The following is an 18009-nucleotide window of genomic DNA, read 5'->3' as shown; positions in this document are numbered from 1 at the left end:
TTGTTCTTTAAGACGTCCACTCGGTCTTTGTTCCAAGATTTTAACAGTGGCCACTGAGTTTTGGGATCCCCTGAGTTAGCCTAGACCATTTTCCAGAAATTTACAGGAGTCGGACCCATCCTAAATATATAAAATGAGCCAGCGTTCGTTTAGGGAACTGTCCCGACTTAGGCGTCTGGTTACCCATACAGGAGGACTTCACACACCAATCGCACAAGAAGGAAATTCGGGTTCATCAGAGCAATGCCTAGTGCAACATACAAAAGGAGCCCACAGGCTACTGCCTCAATTGCCCTTGCTTTCACACCAGGGGTTTTACCCAAAGTGCGGTGCAACTGTGATTGTGCAGATTCCAGTCACTCAGACCGCGGGGACAGGAACCCCTTGGTCGGCCGATCCCCGGACGGAGATGGCACCCAGACTCAAACACTCCACAGGAAGACGGATAGACACAGAGACAGGACAGTCCTCAGTCCGCACAAAACACAGAAATAATTACCTGACCAGATTCCTGATGTCAGATCCCAGGATCCCTACCAGAACAGAGAGGAACCAACCAGAGGAGCCAAGAGGTTCAATGGCGTAGACTTCACTGTGGTTGTGCACCTTTCCGTTCTGGTGGAGGACCGCTCGGGCCAAATGCCCAGGTGCCGGCTGCCACGGTCGTCCTACAAAAAACAGTCAGGAATCTCACAGCCCAACGTCTCGGTAGAACCTCCAAATTGTCAAAGTTAGACTCAGGACTCAGTTTGTCAGACCACTCTGTTTTATTAGCACAGCGCTCTGCTAATAACACCCAGATAATGTGAGCCCCATGCAAGACACCAACTATCTTATTTATACAGATAAAAGGGTGAGAACTTAACAAGATAACAAAGGAAGCAGAAGCAGATAAGTTTACCTGGGCTAGGCATGCATATCTTATTTTCTTATTAACTATTACCGATCTTCTGTTAATGTTTCGCCATTAGCACCATTGTTTATGCCTAATGTTTCTTTTCCTGGCACCTGTATTTCAACATTTCTTATTTCTGCTTAAAGGTACATACAACATTTCTTTAATCCATTCTTATTTTTACAATATAATTCATTCTACTTTCACAGCTTGCAGCTCCTCCCTGCTTGGGTCTGTAAATGGCCCTGGCCAGTCCTCGGCTCCCTCGGGGTCAGCAGCAGCCTTCCAGCTTGGGAGCTCACAGGAGGCATCTGGCTCCTCTGGCGGCTGCCTCCCAGCTGAGTTCTCCAGCCATCTTTTGTACTTCCGCTCTCCTGTGCGTGCCAGCTCCAGGGGCTTGCTGCCTGCCAAAACCTGGCGAGGAGGGCGCTCTGGATGGGGTAGTCCAGAGCACTCAGCGTCAGCCTAACTCTGCTCCCATGGCGGCGGGAGGAAGGCGCCGTTCTGTTGACCTCAGTGGGAGCAGAAGGAGGCCAGTGCTGAGCACATCTGCATATGCCACCCAGTGTGAGAAATGCCACGAGCCCCCCCAGGACTCATAGCCTGCAGCCGTACTGCTGGGCAGCTCGCCAGCCGTGGAGACTGGAATTCCAGGTGCCCGGTCCAGACCGCACCCCCCACCGATGTGCCTCATGCGAAGGTGCAAATCCTGGAACAGCCCTGGCTGAAAGCACAATGCCACTTAATCACAGGAATAAGGGGCAGCCTTGTAATGTACAATCAAAGGGGAAGCACATTCCCATAAACTATATATGCCGCACCCCTTCTGCAGGGCAGTAACTCATAGCACACCCCCTGGCGTACCCCTGCTATTGTCTGTAGCTGGGGGCGTTCGCCTCTTAGAACTATGGAGTTATATTGGTTTCTTGTCTTCAAAATCTGCCTCCTAGTGGTTGCATGTGATTGTGCTTTCAGGGGGCAACACAGGCGAAAGGACAGCACAAATCGAGAGGTTCTTTTGGGTGCAGTCATCCCCATGGTACCATGTAAGTTGGGAAGACAGGGAACAAATGCCTCTGTGCAGGGGCAGTGAGTGACAGTAACTGTGACACTGGGAGAGTTTAACTGTGTCTGTCTATTGTGGGAAGCAGGTAACAGAGAAGGAGAGTGAGGGGTGCAGGAGACCAATTCACCCCCCAAGAGTCTCCTCAGCATTGGCACCAGAGGCGGGAGGCTGTAGCTTAGTAACTTGGGGTGAAATGCAGAGAGGAGTCCAGAGTGGATGTAACCTCTCCCCGACCTCCTCTCTCTCCACCCCCCTTTCTGGCCCTGAAACCATCCAAGACTTGAAAGGCCATTGGCTGCCTTCACCTACCCACTGCACAAGAAGGGGGTTTAATTCAGGGAGTGGCTCCAGGCCCTGGCCTTCATTGGGAGGGACGGTTCAATGCAGGTAGCCTTCAGGGCTTCTGCAGCAATGGCGCCTCCTGCAGAACGATGGTGAAATTGACCAGTGGGGATGTAAGTTACATATCTGAGCTGCCTCCCTGGAATGGCTGTGGGCACTGCATGTACCCCTAGCGTGGCACCCAGGGGCCCTGTTTCCTTACCTGCTTCTGGGTGGCTGGGTGCAGGGAAATCCACCCTAACGGACACTGGAGACAATTTTGCTCAGCCCTGTTTCTACATAATTTGCAGTATTTTGTCGCTGCCAGGCTCTCTTCTCCCCCATGACCACCCTTGTCCTCTCCCAGCCGTACAGGCCATGCAGCTCCCTTCGCAGCACTGGCTGTGGTACCCTCCTGGAGCTGGGCCTCATTCTGTCTCATCTGCTACCATGTGTGCTGCAGCGGCAGGGCTGACTAAGGCAGTGGCATAGCCAGGTTCTAAAATCAGGGGGAGCCAACACATAAAAAAAGGTGCCACACGACATATTAAATTACACCTCTACCTCGATATAACACGACCCGATATAACAGGAATTCGGATATAACGGGACAAAGCAGTGCTCCGGAGGGCTGTGCACGCACCTGGTGGGACAGCCCCTCTCATCTTTCCTGAGGGGGATGTTCTGCAATCTGTGGCCCCTGGAAGCAGGCAGCACACAGGAACGGGGGGGGGGGGGGCACAGTCCCCCACATAAGAGAGACAATCGGACAGAGGTGGGCAGGGTCTGTTGGGGGTTCACATGGGGCAGAGGGGGTTGGGGGCTGCACTGGGAGGCTCTCCAATGCAGCACCTAGCCACGCTGACTCTATGCATCATGAGGCACTCGGAAAAAAGGAGGCAGCAAGAGAGAGAGAGGCCGACAAGGAGTGCCCTTCCCCTCCCAGCTGGGTCTGTGAGTGCCCAGCCCTGCAACTCTCAGCTGCATTGTCCCATGCCTCACCCTGTTCGTCCAGGGACGACTCCACCTTACGCTACAGCCCTGCTTTACCCTGGGACAATGCCCAGCCTGGGGTGTTGTCTGTCTGCGTGATCCCCACCAGGCGCAGGAAGGAACACTGCTTTACATTAAGGTTCTTTTGGTGATGGGCTAACCTTACCCCTGTCCTGCATTTTGAGTGTGAACAGCTGTAGATGGAAACTGAGACGGTAGAGATGGAGCAGGACTAACCATGGCCACTTAGTCTAGCCCTCACCCTGTGTCTGTCCTGTACAAGTGTTGCAAACAGCAAGTGCCTTTTCTTGCCCTGATATGATTTTGGAGATGTCAGCATTTTCTACGGCTTTCTCCCTGTATGGGTTGTGGGATCCAGTGGAGCGGTCTGTGTTCTGTGTACAGGACAAGATGTGTATATATTTTATATCTTGCTATATTACTGTAAACACAGTTATTTAATAAATAAAATGAATAAAAGCATTAAAATACATCAAAATACATCAAAATGAAACAGAGGATTGTTATGTACAAGGGGGCGGAGGAGGCTGCATGTGAGTATGTAAACGTGGGTGTCCGGGGCTCAACCCTCCCAGGGGAGGAGGGGAGCCACACCGGCCCGTTACGCTGAGCAACAATACACGAGTCAATTAGGGCTCAGGCCTTCTGTTGCAAGGCTGAGCAACAATATGCAACAGTTTGGGGAAGCCCAGGCCCTCTGGTGCAGGGGTGGGGCAGCGACACAAAGAGTTCAAGAAGGCCCAGGCCCTTTGCTGCAGGGGCTGAGCAACAGTACAAATAGTTCAGCAGGCCCAGGCCCTTTGGTGCAGGGACTGGGCAGCAAACAGTCTAGGAGGCTCAGGCCCTTTGGGGCAGGGGCTGAGCACTGGGGTGAGGGGGAAAACTGCCACCCATCAGTGGGGTGGCAGGGGGGACGCAGGCCCATTCACTCCACTGCGTCCCGGCCCGGGGCCCTAGGCAGCGGCTACCACGGCTGACGGTCAGTGGGGATCCTGACCGCAACACACTGACATGGGTATGGGTTGATCTGCAGCATGACTACTAATTGTCGGGTGATACCACCCACTGTTAGTCGGGCTCGAGCGCTCGGGTAGGGCCGGACGTCTTCATGAATGCACTGCAGACGGATCGGCTTCAAACGGGGGTCGACCGGGGTCCCAGAGCCTGGCGCACCAGCGTCTGGCCGCACAGAGTCAATCAAAGCCTGCGTGGCTTGGTCCCCAACCATCACTGGGACCGTGAGTTTGGGGACCTGTGGTGTCGGGTCGGCCGGCTCCTGCGTAGACCTACCCAAAGCTACAGTCCATTTCGGGCAGTCCCGTTGTAGGTGCCCGCCTTCCCGCATCAAAGCAGGGACCGAGCTCGGGACACCCGCTCCGAGGAGGGCCACTCGGGTGCCGGGGGCTCCGGCGGGCCTCGGGGCCCCTGATTGAAGGCGGGGTTGCCAGCCGGGAAGCGCGTCTGGCGCTGGGTCTGGGACCCCAGCCGGGATTCTGATCCGTGGCCTGGACCTCGCTGGCTGGGCAGGTTGGTCGCCTTCTTCTCATTATGGGGCATTCGGGCCCGGAGGTAGGTGGCGGAAGGTGGGTCCTATGGAGGCTTCCGCGGCCAGGAAGCCTTCCATCAGCGAGGCGGCATCAGCCAGGGTCGCGGCGGTGTCGGAGTACCCAGGCCCTTCCCGGGCGGCAGGGTATGGACAAATTATTCCAAGACAACCTGCTCAGTGACCTCCTCCGCCGTCCTGACCTCTGGTTGCAGCCACCGGCGGCAGGCCTACTTCAAGGTCTGGACCACCATCCGGGGACGGGCGCCCGCATGGTAGGTCTGGCGCCAGAACCGCTGTCTAAAGGTCTCTGGGCTGACATCCAAAGTGTCCAGGATCGCAGCTTTTACTCGGTCATAGTCTCTGGCCTCTTCTGTCGCCAGTCCGCAGTAGGCCGCTTGGGCCGTCCCAGTCAAATCTGGGGCCAAAGAGTGCCCCATTGGTCTCGGGCCCACCCACGACAAGGGCCACATGCTCAAACATGACCAAGAAGGCCTCGGGGTCGGCGTCCGGGCCCATCTTGGTCAGGCACAGGGGGGCAGCCGAACATGCCCCCCCCCGGTGCCCTCCCCCGCTGGCCAGTCGGCGGGGCGAGTGCGAGGCCCATGAGTTCTGCAGCTGGTTCCCCAGCTGCTGTACTAGCTGCTGCTGCTGCTCCAGCTGAGCTGCGTGCTGCTGCTGCTGTTGCTGGAGCTGGGCGGCATCTCCTTGCTGCTGTTGCTCCAGCTGGGCGGCATGCTGCTGCTGCTGCTGGGCTGCCTGCTGCCGCTCCTGGCTCTCCACCAGCAGCTGGAACAGCCGTTGAATATCGATGTTCCTGGCTAGGAAGGGGGTGATTCACCACCCACCTACCGGCCCCTTCTCACAGAGGCAAGGGTTCGACTCCCCACTTCTGGTACCAACTGTAGCGTGGGTGTCGGGACTCAACCCTCCCAGGGGAGGAGGAGCCACACCGGCCCGTTACACTGAGCAACAATACACGAGTCAATTAGGGCTCAGGCCTTCTGTTGCAAGGCTGAGCAACAATATGCAACAGTTTGGGGAGGCCCAGACCCTCTGTTGCAGGGGCTGGGCCACAACACAAAGAGTTCAAGCAAGCCCAGGCCCTCTGGTGCAGGGGCGGGGCAGCGACACAAAGAGTTCAAGAAGGCCCAGGCCCTTTGCTGCAGGGGCTGAGCAACAGTACAAATAGTTCAGCAGGCCCAGGCCCTTTGGTGCAGGGACTGGGCAGCAAACAGTCTAGGAGGCTCAGGCCCTTTGGGGCAGGGGCTGAGCAGCAAACAGTCTAGGAGGCTCAGGCCCTTTGGGGCAGGGGCTGAGCACTGGGGTGAGGGGGAAAACTGCCACCCATCAGTGGGGTGGCAGGGGGCCTGAGCCCAGTCACTCCACTGCGTCCCGGCCCGGGGTCCTAGGCAGCGGCTACCACGGCTGACGGTCAGTGGGGATCCTCACCGCAACACACTGACATGGGTATGGGTTGATCTGCAGCCTGACTAGGGTCAGCTGCCCCCGGGCCACTTCCAATTTCTCCCTCTGGGCCTACCTGGTCCGCGGCGTCCACTCCCGGGAAGTCCCACAGCATGGGCTCCTCGCAGCCCGGGTGGGGGGTAGATCCGGCAGTTCCTCGGGGAAGTCCGGCCAGTGCTGCTCCGGGGGTTCCTCGGGGTAACAACAGCGGAGAGGGGAAGCCTCTGGTGGCTCCTCGTCGTAGGTGGTACGGGGAAGCTCGGCGGGTCCTCGGTGGCGAGTGAGGAAGCTCCGGCCAGTCGGGCAACTGCTCTGGGCCCCAGTGTCTTCCCAGTCACGAGCTCCCTCGGGCAGGTTTGCTCCCGGCGGTGGCTGGGCTCTGACTGAGCTCGGATGGCCGGCTTTTATACTTCTGGGTCACCGCCTGACCCTCTGAGGGGCGGGCTCACTGTTCTGTAGCCGCCCCTTCCGGTGTCGGGCTCAACCCTCCCAGGGAGGAGGGAGCCACACCGGCCCGTTACAGAGTAGTTAACCATTTGATAGCTTTCATCACCTAACAGTTTTGGCAGGTTTCCACCCCATCCCCATTTCTGGCGCCGTCAGCCTTTGACCATGCCCCTTGCTCACGATACTTCGGGGTACCTTGGTTCAGGGGACAATTAGCTCAGTGTTAATGGCTCTAGCCTGCAGTCAGGCCAAGTAGCAGTGAGAGTCTGTTTGCCGGGGCCCTCAATCAGGGCAGGGCATCAATCAAGAAAGGGCTCTGGCCTACAGTCAGGCAGGCAGAGCAGCAGGAGGTTCATTTGCCTGGCCCTTGATCAGGGTAGGGCAGCAGTCAAGTAGGGGGGCTCTGGCCTACAGTCCGGCAGAGCTGTCACAGTCTAGGGGAGGTTAGCTCTCTGGTGGGAGAGTCAGCACAACCGTCTGGCATCCAGTTCAGGCGGGTGCCAGACCAATTCAGGCCTCCTGACAACCAGGTGGGAGGCTGCCACTCCTGACGTTGGGGTGGTAGGGGTAGAGGAACCCAGGCCCTCTCGTTCCACTGTGTCCCAGCTCAGGGCCCTAACAGCGGTGGAGTGGTCCGCCACTGGGTCAGCAGGGAAAGTCCAACCATAACACGCTGGCTGGCTTGTAGTCAATAATACATCTGAACCCAGTTCAGCTTCCCTGGGCTCCTTCCTACACGCCAATTCCATGTGTGCATGGGTTCCAGGGTTGTTGTTCGCTTTGGACCATGAAAAAGTTCAAGGAGCTGAGATTAGAGAAAAATCACATCAAATGTAAAAGGGCATAAAGCCAATAGGGTTATCTATCTATCTATCTATCTCCATACACCACATCTATCTAGCTAGCTATCCCGAGAGGCGGAGATAACCATGCTGGCGGCTGTGAGCCTCTTTTCCCAGAGGCAGCCACAAGGGTAAGTTCTCTCTCCCCCGTGTCCCCTCCCTGCAGCTTTCTATACTGTCCTTCTCTCACTAACCAAAAACGATCTCTTGCTGTTTTCTATACTCTCCCTCTCTCAAGCCTGGTCTACACTAGTCATTTATTTTGGAATTAGCCGAGTTAATTTGGAGAAAAAAAATCATTCATTCCAAATTACCAAACTGGTTTCTTCGATTTAAAGGGCTCTTTAATCCAATTTCTGTACTTCACCTTGGCAAGTAGAGTGGCGCTTAAATCGAGATCGCAATCCCAGGATTAAAAGTAGTGTGGATGCAATTCGAAGTTATTGGCTTCTGGGAAGTATCCCAGAATGTTTCCTTGTGACTGCTGTGGACAACACTCTCAACTCTGATGCACTAGCCAGGTGGGCAGGAAAAGCCCCAGGAACTTTTGAATTTCATTTCCTGTTTGGTCACCAGCAGCACAGGTGACCAGCAGCACAGTCCACTATCATAGGCAATCATGCAGAGAGCACCATCACAAGAGATCACGCAGTCCCAGATTCGCAGATGAGCTCCAGAATGGTCCGAATGGGAGGTACTGGATTTCATCGAATGTTGGGGAGAAAAATCTGTTATGGCAGAACTACGTTAAAAAGAAAAGAAGCATAAATATGAGCTAAAGTCTCAGGGCCATGACGGAAAGAGGCTACTCCAGGGACACAGAGCAGTGTTGTACAAAAATCAGGGAGCTCAGGCAAGCGTACCAAAATGCCAGGGAGGCAAATGGGCGCTGTGGGTCACAGCCGCATACATGCCGCTTCTACCGTGAGCTGCATGCAGTTATGGGGTGACGACACCACTACCCCACCACTGTCTGTGGATATCTCCAAGGAGGAAGTTGAGCGGAGGCGAGGAGGATGAGTTATTGGAGGACGAAGAGGAGGAGGAGGAGGACAGTGCACAGGCGGCAAGTGGGAATCCATTTTCATCCCTAGCCAGGAACTATTCTTAATGCAGGAGCCAATAGCCCCCACCCCCACTCCCATGATCCTGGAGAAGGTACTTCTGGCGAGTGAGCCTGATCGGAGCCATGCGGTGGCGGGGTGGGGAAAACACAGCCACGTTGGGCTGTTTGCGTTTAGTTTAAAGGGCTCATCCCTGCTCAGAGCCTCATCAGAGCCACGCAGTGAAGTGCGAGTCTGTGTGTGTGTGTGTGTGTGTTGTGTGAAGCAATCATCCCAGAGAGCCTGCAGGACCTCCTTTTATACTGCAAACCTACCAGGCATTGCTTGCTATGAGAAAGGGGGCCCAGCAGTTTGAAAGTATTGAAATGAATGCGGAAGAAACAGAACCCCGCGTGCCCCTAGGGCTTACCATGGCTGGCTGCAAGCTGAATTCTGTTGCCCGGCTGTGTGTGATGTGCTGTGTACTATGAATTGCCTGTTTCACTGAGAAACAGTGTGTCCTTTGTTCTCTGAAATGTATCTTTTAAAATACTACTCTTCCTTTTTCTCCTCCTGCAGGTGCAAATGTTTCAACGCAGCCCCAATCTACTCCATCCAGAGGCTGGTCCAGATTAGAAGGCAGAAAAAGGAACTTGGGACGACATATTCGCCGAGCTCATGCAGTCCTCCAGCGCTGATAGGGCCCGCTGAATGCGTGGTGGTAAACAATTGCGCAGTCACGTAATGCATTACAGGAACACGAAGAGAGGAGGGGCGCGCGATGAGAGCAGGCAGGACACTATGGTCGAGCTCATGGGGAGCAAACTGACATGCTGCCCTGTATGGTGGATCTAATGCAGGAAAGGCAGAAAGATCACAGATTGCCGCTGCTGCCCCTGTATAACTGCCCTCCCTCCTCCCCAAGTTCCATAGCCTCCTCACCCAGGCGCCCAAGAACACGGCGGGGAGGCTAAGGGGACTCCACACTCAACCCCAGAGGCTCACCCAAGCAGCAGAAAGTTGGCATATGTGAACTTTTGATTTGGTTTCTGGACTTCTCCTTCCCTTCTTCTCCACCCCCATAACCCAACCCCTCCTCCCCCCATTTACCTTCTGATTTCTCTCCATGTGTTGTGCAATGAATACTAAAGAATGGTTTTTAAACAATTGTGACTTTATTTCCTTTCATATATATAGGGGGCGGGTAACTTCAAGATAAACAAACACAAGTGTCACACTGTACCCTGGCCAATCATGAAACTGTCTTTCAAAGCTTCTCTGATGCACAGCGCACCCTGCTGTGCTCTTCTAATCGCCTTGTTCTCTGGCTGTGCGAAATTGGCCACCAGGCGAGTTGCCTCAACCTCCCATTCCGCCATAAACGTCTCCCCCTTACTCTCACAGATATTGTGGAGCACACAACAAGCAGCAATTACAATTGGAGTATTGGTTGTGCTGAGATCTAACCAAGTCAGGAAACTGCGTAGCGCTCTTTCAAGCGTCCAAAAGCACATTCGACCACCATCCTGCATTTGCTTAGCCTATAGTTGAACTGCTCCTTACTATTGTCCAGGGTGCCTGTGTACGACTTCATGAGCCATGGCATTAAGAGGTAGGCTGGGTCCCCCAGGATAACTATAGGCATTTCCACATCCCCAACAGTAATTTTCTGGTCTGGGAAGTAAGTCCCTTCCTGCAGCTGTTCCAACAGACCAGAGTTCCTGAAGATGCGAGCGTCATGCACTTTCCGGCCATCCCACCTTGATGTCAGTGAAATGTCCTTTGTGATCCACCAGTGCTTGCAGCACCATGGAAGCGTACCCCTTACAGTTTACATATTGGCGCTCCGGTGTGCGGGGCCAAGATAGGGATATGCGTTCTGTCTATCGCCCCACTGCAGTTAGGGAACCCCAGCGCATTAAAGCCATCCACAATGGTCTGCACATTTTCCAAACTCACTACCCTTGATAGCAGCTGGTCAATGATTGCATTGGCTACTTGTAGCACAGCAGCCCCTACGGTAGATTTGCCCACTCCAAACTGATTCCTGACTGACTGGTAGCTGTTGGGCATTGCAAGCTTCCACAGTGCTGACCACGCACTTCTCAACTGTGAGGCTGCTCTCATTTTGCTGTCTTTGTGCTTCAGGGCAGGGGACAGCAAGTCACAAAGTTCCCTGAAAGTGGTCCTACGCATACGAAAGTTTCACAGCCACTGGGAATCATCCCAGATCTGCAAAACTATGTGGTCCCACCAGTCTGTGCTTGTTTTCTGGGCCCAAAATTGGCCTTCCATGGCATGAACCTGGCCCAACACCACCATGATCTCCCAATCGCTGCATGCTGTGCTTCTAGGAACAGAGGTGTCCATGTCCTCATCAGGACAATGTCGCTGTCGTCGCTACCTCGCCCATTTTGCAGAAACTTCACATATTGCTGGATAATCGTGAGGTATTTACAATGGTCAAGACTGCAGCAGAGATCTGAGTGGGCTACATACTTGCCGCTATGGTGCCTGCATGGGTAATCCTGGAAAAATGGCATGAAACGTAGGAGAGCTGTTCGGTTCAAGATGGCTGATAAAAGGCGGGAAATGGTTTCCTTCTGTAGCTTTCACTGGAGCCCAGCACCGACAACATGGAGAAATTTGCTACTGATGCAAGAATGGAAGAACAGAGTTTGCAGCAGAAGCTGTGCTGCTCGGTTGACGATGGCTGAACAACGGCGGGAAATGGTAAGGATCTTTCTCTCTTTTGCACAGCTCTGTTTTCTGCTTATTAACAAAAAGGGATCTTTCTCTCTCTTGCTGTTTTCTGTACTTTACACAGCCCTATGTCACTGACACAGAATCTCTCGCTAATTATTCTGCCATGTGAGTTCTTTCACCCGACCTTCTCAACCTTCCTTTATATTTCCTATTCTATTTAATTAGCCTTTGGTTTTTTAAATTGAGTTCAATTTTTTTTACTCTCATAATTTTTTAGTCCCAACAAAAATAACCTTTTACTACGTTCTTACAAACTCCTCTCTCTTGTTGCTTTCTCTAGTTTCCCCTCTTTCTTCTATTTAAGATAACCTTTCTTTCCTTTTTTCCTCTAAGCCTAAGCAATCTTTCTTTTTTTAAAACTCCTTTTCTTTAAGGCCTCGGTATCGAGAGTGCATAGACTCCTGCCCTGACAGACAGGGGAGGATCCGTGAACGCCCCTGGTGGGTAGAGCGGGGACTTGCATGGCCTCCCGCTGGAAGCAGAGGGTGGGACAGGAAGCGGAACTATAAAGGCTGGTCCTCCAGCTCAGTCGGGGAGGGCTGCCTGAGGAGCAGGGCGTCTCTTCCCGTTGCGTGAGCCCAGACCCAACGGAGACCGCTCTCCTGACAGAGACCCAGAGGTGCTGACAAAGCTGCCAGACACCAGGATCTCCGAGGAGCTGGGGGGGCTGCCACTAGCTGTCTATCCCAGCAAAGCGAACAACAACCCTGGAACCCATGTACACATGGAATGGGTGTGTAGGATGGAGCCAAGGGAAGCAGAATTAGGTTTGGTTGTGTTATTGACTACAAGCCAGCCAGCGTGTTGCGGCTGGACTTTCCCCGCTGACCCAGTGGCGGACAACTCCACCGCTGTTAGGGTCCTGGGCTGGGACGCAGTGGAATGGGAGGACCTGAGTTCCTCTGCCCCTACCACCTCAACGTCAGGAGTGGCAGCCTCCCCCCTGGTTGTCAGGAGGCCTGAATTGGTCTGGCACCCGCCTGAATCCAGATGCCAGATGGTTGTCCTGACATTCCCACCAGAGAGCTAACCTCCCCTAGACTGTGACAGCTTTGCCGGACTGTAGGCCAGAGCCCCCCTACTTGACTGCTGCCCTACCCTGATCAAGGGCCAGGCAAATGGACCTCCTGCTGCTCTGCCTGCCTGACTGTAGGCCAGATCCCCTTCTCGACTGACGCCCTGCCTGATTGAGGCCCGGGCAAACAGACTCTCTACCGTTACTTGGCCTGACTGCAGGCTAGAGCCATTAACACTGAGCTAATTTTCCCCTGAACCACCGTACCCGGAAGTATCATAGCAAGGGGTGTGGTCTCCCACCCAGATGGACGGACGGTGGGGGCTGGGGGACTGCAAACCCTTTACAGACTCTCTTTCTACTCTTTCGTACTTTTTCTCTAAATATGTCAAACCACAAGCACACAACCTTCCCCCGGCCAAACACAGAAAAATAATACAAAATAAATTTTCAAATTGGCCATGGCATCAAAACGTACCACGACTGGAAATGGGGACGGAGGGCAGGATGTAAATGCAACACGGTGCATGGAAACCTGTCAAAAAGTACATGATGATGAAAGCTATCGAGCAGTTAACTACTCACATGGCTGGGCAGGGCAGGCAGCCAATTGGGAAGAAGCCGTGTGTTCCACCTTGCTCCAGGTGGGCTCTGATGCACCAAGCCCCCAGAGAAGGGAGGCTTGCTTTTCCCAGAGCTAGGGCAGCTGGGCAGCTTCAATGAGCGGGCTATCCTCAGTGCACATTGTTGTTATCCTATGGACCAATGTCCATAGGCCGCAGCAGGCTGGAGGCTGGTTCTTGAAGGCCTCCAGGATGAAAATAGTCTGAGAAGCCAGGCATCGGACTGAGGACTTGCTGTCCTGCTGCAAGCCTTTGAGGTCTAAGATTGAAAGGAAGGAAATGGAGGTCAGAGCCATGGCACTCTGGAGAGCCCTGGCAGGCCAAGCCAGCTCTGTACCTCTCGGCCCACGACAAGGAGGCAGCAGGCCAGGTGGCAGGAGGCAGGGGACTAGCGGGAACAACCAGCAACCCTCACTAAACATCCCGCCGCCCTCCAGAGCTGGGGGAGCCTCCAGACACAGGCAAGAAGTCCCAATGAACCCCATTCACTCACTATTTCTAGGACTGCCTCATCCCTGCAGTATCTGAGAGCCTCATCCCTGCCTGTATTTACCCTCCCCCTTCCCCCCACAATGCACAGATGGGCACTTAGGCCTAGAGAGGGGGAGAGTCACAAAGGGGGCTTGGGCATTGTTAGGCGCCGCCGAACTTCAGGGGGCCTGCTGCCCTCCAGGAAATGCCGAGGAGGAGCTCAGCCATTCTCTAGCTCGGTTGGGAGGCCCAGCTGTGAATCTGCTCTGGGGTGAGGAGTCTGAGCTATGTCACCCACCCTTCCCTTTTCCCGAACAAATGTGGTGGAGATGCTGCTCTGCCCTGTGCTGCCCAGGGGTCTGGACACGCAGCAGGGAGGTAGGTGACGGACGTCACTTCAGCCTCATTTGGAGCAGTGGCTTGACCCCAGGTGTCCCACGTGGAGGTGACTGCTCCAAACACTGGGCTAGTGAGTGCAAGGGAGGCAGCACCCCACTTTGGCTGTGTTTGGGGGGGGCAATCATCTGCGAAGGCCAGCCAGCTAAGGCCCAGTTTGGGGATCTACCAGGCCGCAGCTCTGAGGTCAGGGCTAAGTGCCTGGGCACATGCCAACCAGCAGACACGACAGGGTGAGGGCCAGCTGATCAGGGGGTTGGGGATTTACATTTTGCATCCCCTTGTGGCTCTCGCCTGTGACCACGTTGCTGGCGTCGGAGATTGAACCCACCCTGCAGCCCTGGGCCAGTCATCCCCTAGTGCTCCAGTACTCAAAGCGGGACCACTCACTCTTGCAGATGGTGTTCAACTTGTTCTGGCTCCCCTGGTCCAGCTGCCGGGCAGTGAGCCCTACACACACAAACAGCTCATCACATCCCCGCGTCCCCAGCGAGGGTGTTAAAGAGCCTGTCACCCTCCAAGCACCCGGCTTCCCCCGCCCCTCACTGGCCAGGACACGCTCCTGAATCCCCAGGGAAAGGGCGAGTCCCCAGAGAGATGGCTACAGGGCTGGTTGCCAAAGGAGAGCACAGCGCCTTGAAGGTCCACTCCCAGAGCCCACGGTGGGGTGGGGCGGAGAATGGGGACTGCATGAGGAGCAGTGGGCTTAGAGGGGTCCTATCAGCCGATCAGGGCAGTTTGGGGTGAGCTTGCTCCTGTGGGTTTCTGACACCCCTTCCCCTTCATTAGGGAATCAGGAGCCCAGGGGTCACTTCTCGCTGCTGGCAGGGACTGAGGAGAGCCTGGGACCAGATCCAGCCCCTCTGCTAAAGGGACCCCTCTGCTCTGTGGTTACCTAGGAACCTGATGGCTGCTTCCCTAACTGGAGTCTGTGGGTTCTGCAGGAAGGCCATGGTCTGGCACAGGAAGTCATCAGCTCTCCCGTTGTAGCGCCTCACCTAGGAGCCAGAACAAGGGAGAACAAGATTATGAAAGGCCTTTCCGTCCCACAGGCCAGCTTCCAGGTGTGTGGGCGCACGCCCTGTTTTGCCCCTCCTTCCTGTGCTGGGAGGATCACGCAGCGGGACCACACCCCGGGCCAGGTGTGGTCCCGCGGCTGGGGCTCAGTGTGGGCACAGAGCCAGGCAATCGGGGGTGCCCTATCCACTGATTCCTCCACTTCTGCCAGCGAGGGCTGTGCAGTGAATGGCCAGAGGGCTCCCTCACCAGGCAGTCACAGATTCGCCAGGTTTCCTTGTGCTGGATGAGGCCACTGAGCTGGTGCCACCTCAGGAATTGGGCGGCACTGCTGAGGTGTCCCAACACACCTGCAAAACAAGAGGGGCCGGGCGGGCCGGACACAGTTACGGGAGCTGGAAGCCACTAGCCTAGTTACCGGAGGCCAGGAGGCCGTGCGTGCTGAGCGCTTCCCTGCCCTGGCTGCTCACGGAAGGGCGGCGGTGTGGCTAAGGCAATGGCTGGAGACCTGACTCAATTCCCAGCTCTCCCTGCAGGAACTCAGGCAAGTTGCTTAGGCCCAGGGCTGCAAAGGGATTTAGGTGCCTAATGCCCATGGGGGTTCAATATTTTTGAGGCTGCGCCTCAGTTCCCCACCTCATGGGGTGAATTCATTAGTGCAGGTGGAATTAGTGTCCCAAGTGATGGGGCCATGAGCACTAGCATGTGCAGAGGCATGGGGAGGGGCTTGGGCATGTCATGGCTAGTACGGGCTGTCGGGCCGCTTGGCTAAGGCACATTGGGTCCTGTGTACCATCTGGAGGCTGAGTAGCCCTGCTCCTGGTAGGGATATGGCCAGGGTTGTGCTCTTCCCACAAGCACAGCCAGGGAGTGTCACGGAGGCCAGTGGCTGTAGGAGTGGTGAGGCGACCACTCGCCCCACCCAATCTCTCAGCCTGACTGCAGGGGGGTGTTGAGCTCAGAGGATGCAGAGAAGACTCAGCAGTTGGGTGGGGTTCCATGGTCATGGCACTACTGGACTCAACATTCAAGTGATTTTGAGTGCCTGATTGTCACAGCTCTGAGCACCTGCCCTCTACCGGCCAGACCCTTTAAAGGGGGGTGTCACATGTTGCCCCAAACAAATGGTCGCTCTGTAACTATCTCAGCTGCAGACTCCAATTCGTGGCCTCACCTGGGACACGTTGGGACGCTCATCATGAACAAGGAGGAGCAGTGGGACCAGGCTCTGGAGCACATACTCCTTCATCTCACTCCGGTTGGGCCACCTTACAAGCTCCAGCAGGTCTTTAAAAAGGGTGATGGAGAGCACCCGAGCTTGCTGGTCACCTGCAAGAGATGATATAGGGAGGAGGAGACACTGTGACAGTCATTCTCATCCAGCAGGGCAAGTGCACACTGTGCCAGAGATGTCTGCCCTGCAGGGGGTATTGGTAACTCACCCCCAGCCATACAGCCACAACTGGGGCCAGAGTCTCATGGGCATAGCGCCATTGAAGGCAATAGAGATGCAGATTTCCACCAGCTGAGGGGCTGGCCTGGTAACTTCTTGGCCAGGGAGAGCAGTAAGTGGGGGTGAGACTGCCCCTAGGCTCTCACAGCCAGCTCTGGGTGCACTGACATCAGCACCCGCCTGTGTCAGCCAAGGGGAAACATTCAGGATGGAGCAGTGTCAGGACAGGGGCGGCAGAGAGGGAGCGATGAGGAAAGATTCAAAGAGCGAAGGGGGGGTGTAGTTTGTCCACCCACTTTGCAGGCCCAGCTCACACTGGTGTTGACCCACAGCAGCCCTCTAGCCGGGCCAAGGGGGCCAGGCATAGGGGGCAAATTTCTACATTGGTGTTTGTTTGGGCCATGCTCAGGGACCTGGGGTGAATTTAACTAGGGCCAAGGGGTGGTAAATGTGCAGGAGCTCCCAGATAGGGGGCCTTGGAAGCCATGACTGGAAGCCACCCAGCCTCCAGGGGTTTGGGGTGGGGTGAGGTCAGCTCAGAACAGCTGGGCAGGCTCTGTACAAAACACATGGGAGGGTATGGGGCATCAGGGCTGCACTGCAGTGGGCACAGGCAGATGTTGAACTGCCACCTCTCTGGTCTTCCCTCCAGTTGTTGAGGCCTGTTTGCCTTTCCCTGGTGATGGGTGTAGTAAGTGCAGGCCATGATAAAGGCCCAGTATGAGGCCTGAGGCCTGAACTAAAGTAATGAACAAGACTTTGCTAATATAAAGCCAAGTTAAGCTGTGAGCCAGAGGCAGGCCCTGCTCACAGAAGCTGGCAAGGAAAGGGCTGATACATATCTAAAAGGTACTGAACATTCACAAACTTGCACATTCCACACAGATAACAAAGAACAGGCTGGCCCATCCCAATGACAGGGGCAAAAGGGTAAAATGATGGATAGAGTTGTTTTGATCGAACCAACATGTACAAGGTAGAAGGGGGCACCTAAATACATAGAAAGGTTGTACCGTGCTACGTGGAGGGGTTGTACCTCATACGTCAGGTGTGATGTGTAACTTCTTTGTGTCTGTGTATAAGAATGCATCCCTGGGGCAGTGCCTTTGTCCGGCCGAGGGGGCAGTGGAAAGTCCTGCCACTGAGCCGGGTCCATTGCCAAGAGGCACTTTCTCTTAGTATGCCCTGAATTAGGCTAAGAAACCTACAGGGAACTGCAATTGTGTCCGAGGTCGCAATAAACCTAGCCGACATGGCTTTGCATCTTACTGGACTCTGTGGTTATTGGGGGTTCTCGTCGGGTCTGCTGTGTCAGCTATCTGCCGAGCTGGGGTAGCACACAGAGGAACACATACGCAGCCAGTGATATCAACAAGGAGAAAGCAGAGCACCACACGGTAGCACTCTGACAACACACTTCTGACAACAATGGGCGTTGTGTTCATTAACACTATTTGGATATAACCCCTGCCCCATAAAGAACCTGTTCTGTTCCCCCCGGGCCTGAGAGGGGTTTGGTTTAAAGGGCTCGTCCCAGGGCGAGATCCTGCATCCTTGGTCCAGGCTGCCCTGTCCCTTTGGCCAGCTGGGGATCCAGGAGACCCTGGGAACAGCTTTAGCCAGGCCTGTG

Source organism: Mauremys reevesii, unplaced genomic scaffold, assembly GCF_016161935.1.
Source record: "Mauremys reevesii isolate NIE-2019 unplaced genomic scaffold, ASM1616193v1 Contig131, whole genome shotgun sequence".
Lineage (NCBI taxonomy): Eukaryota > Metazoa > Chordata > Testudines > Geoemydidae > Mauremys > Mauremys reevesii.
The sequence above is the reverse complement of the archived record's forward strand: the minus strand, read 5'-3'. Positions refer to the sequence as shown.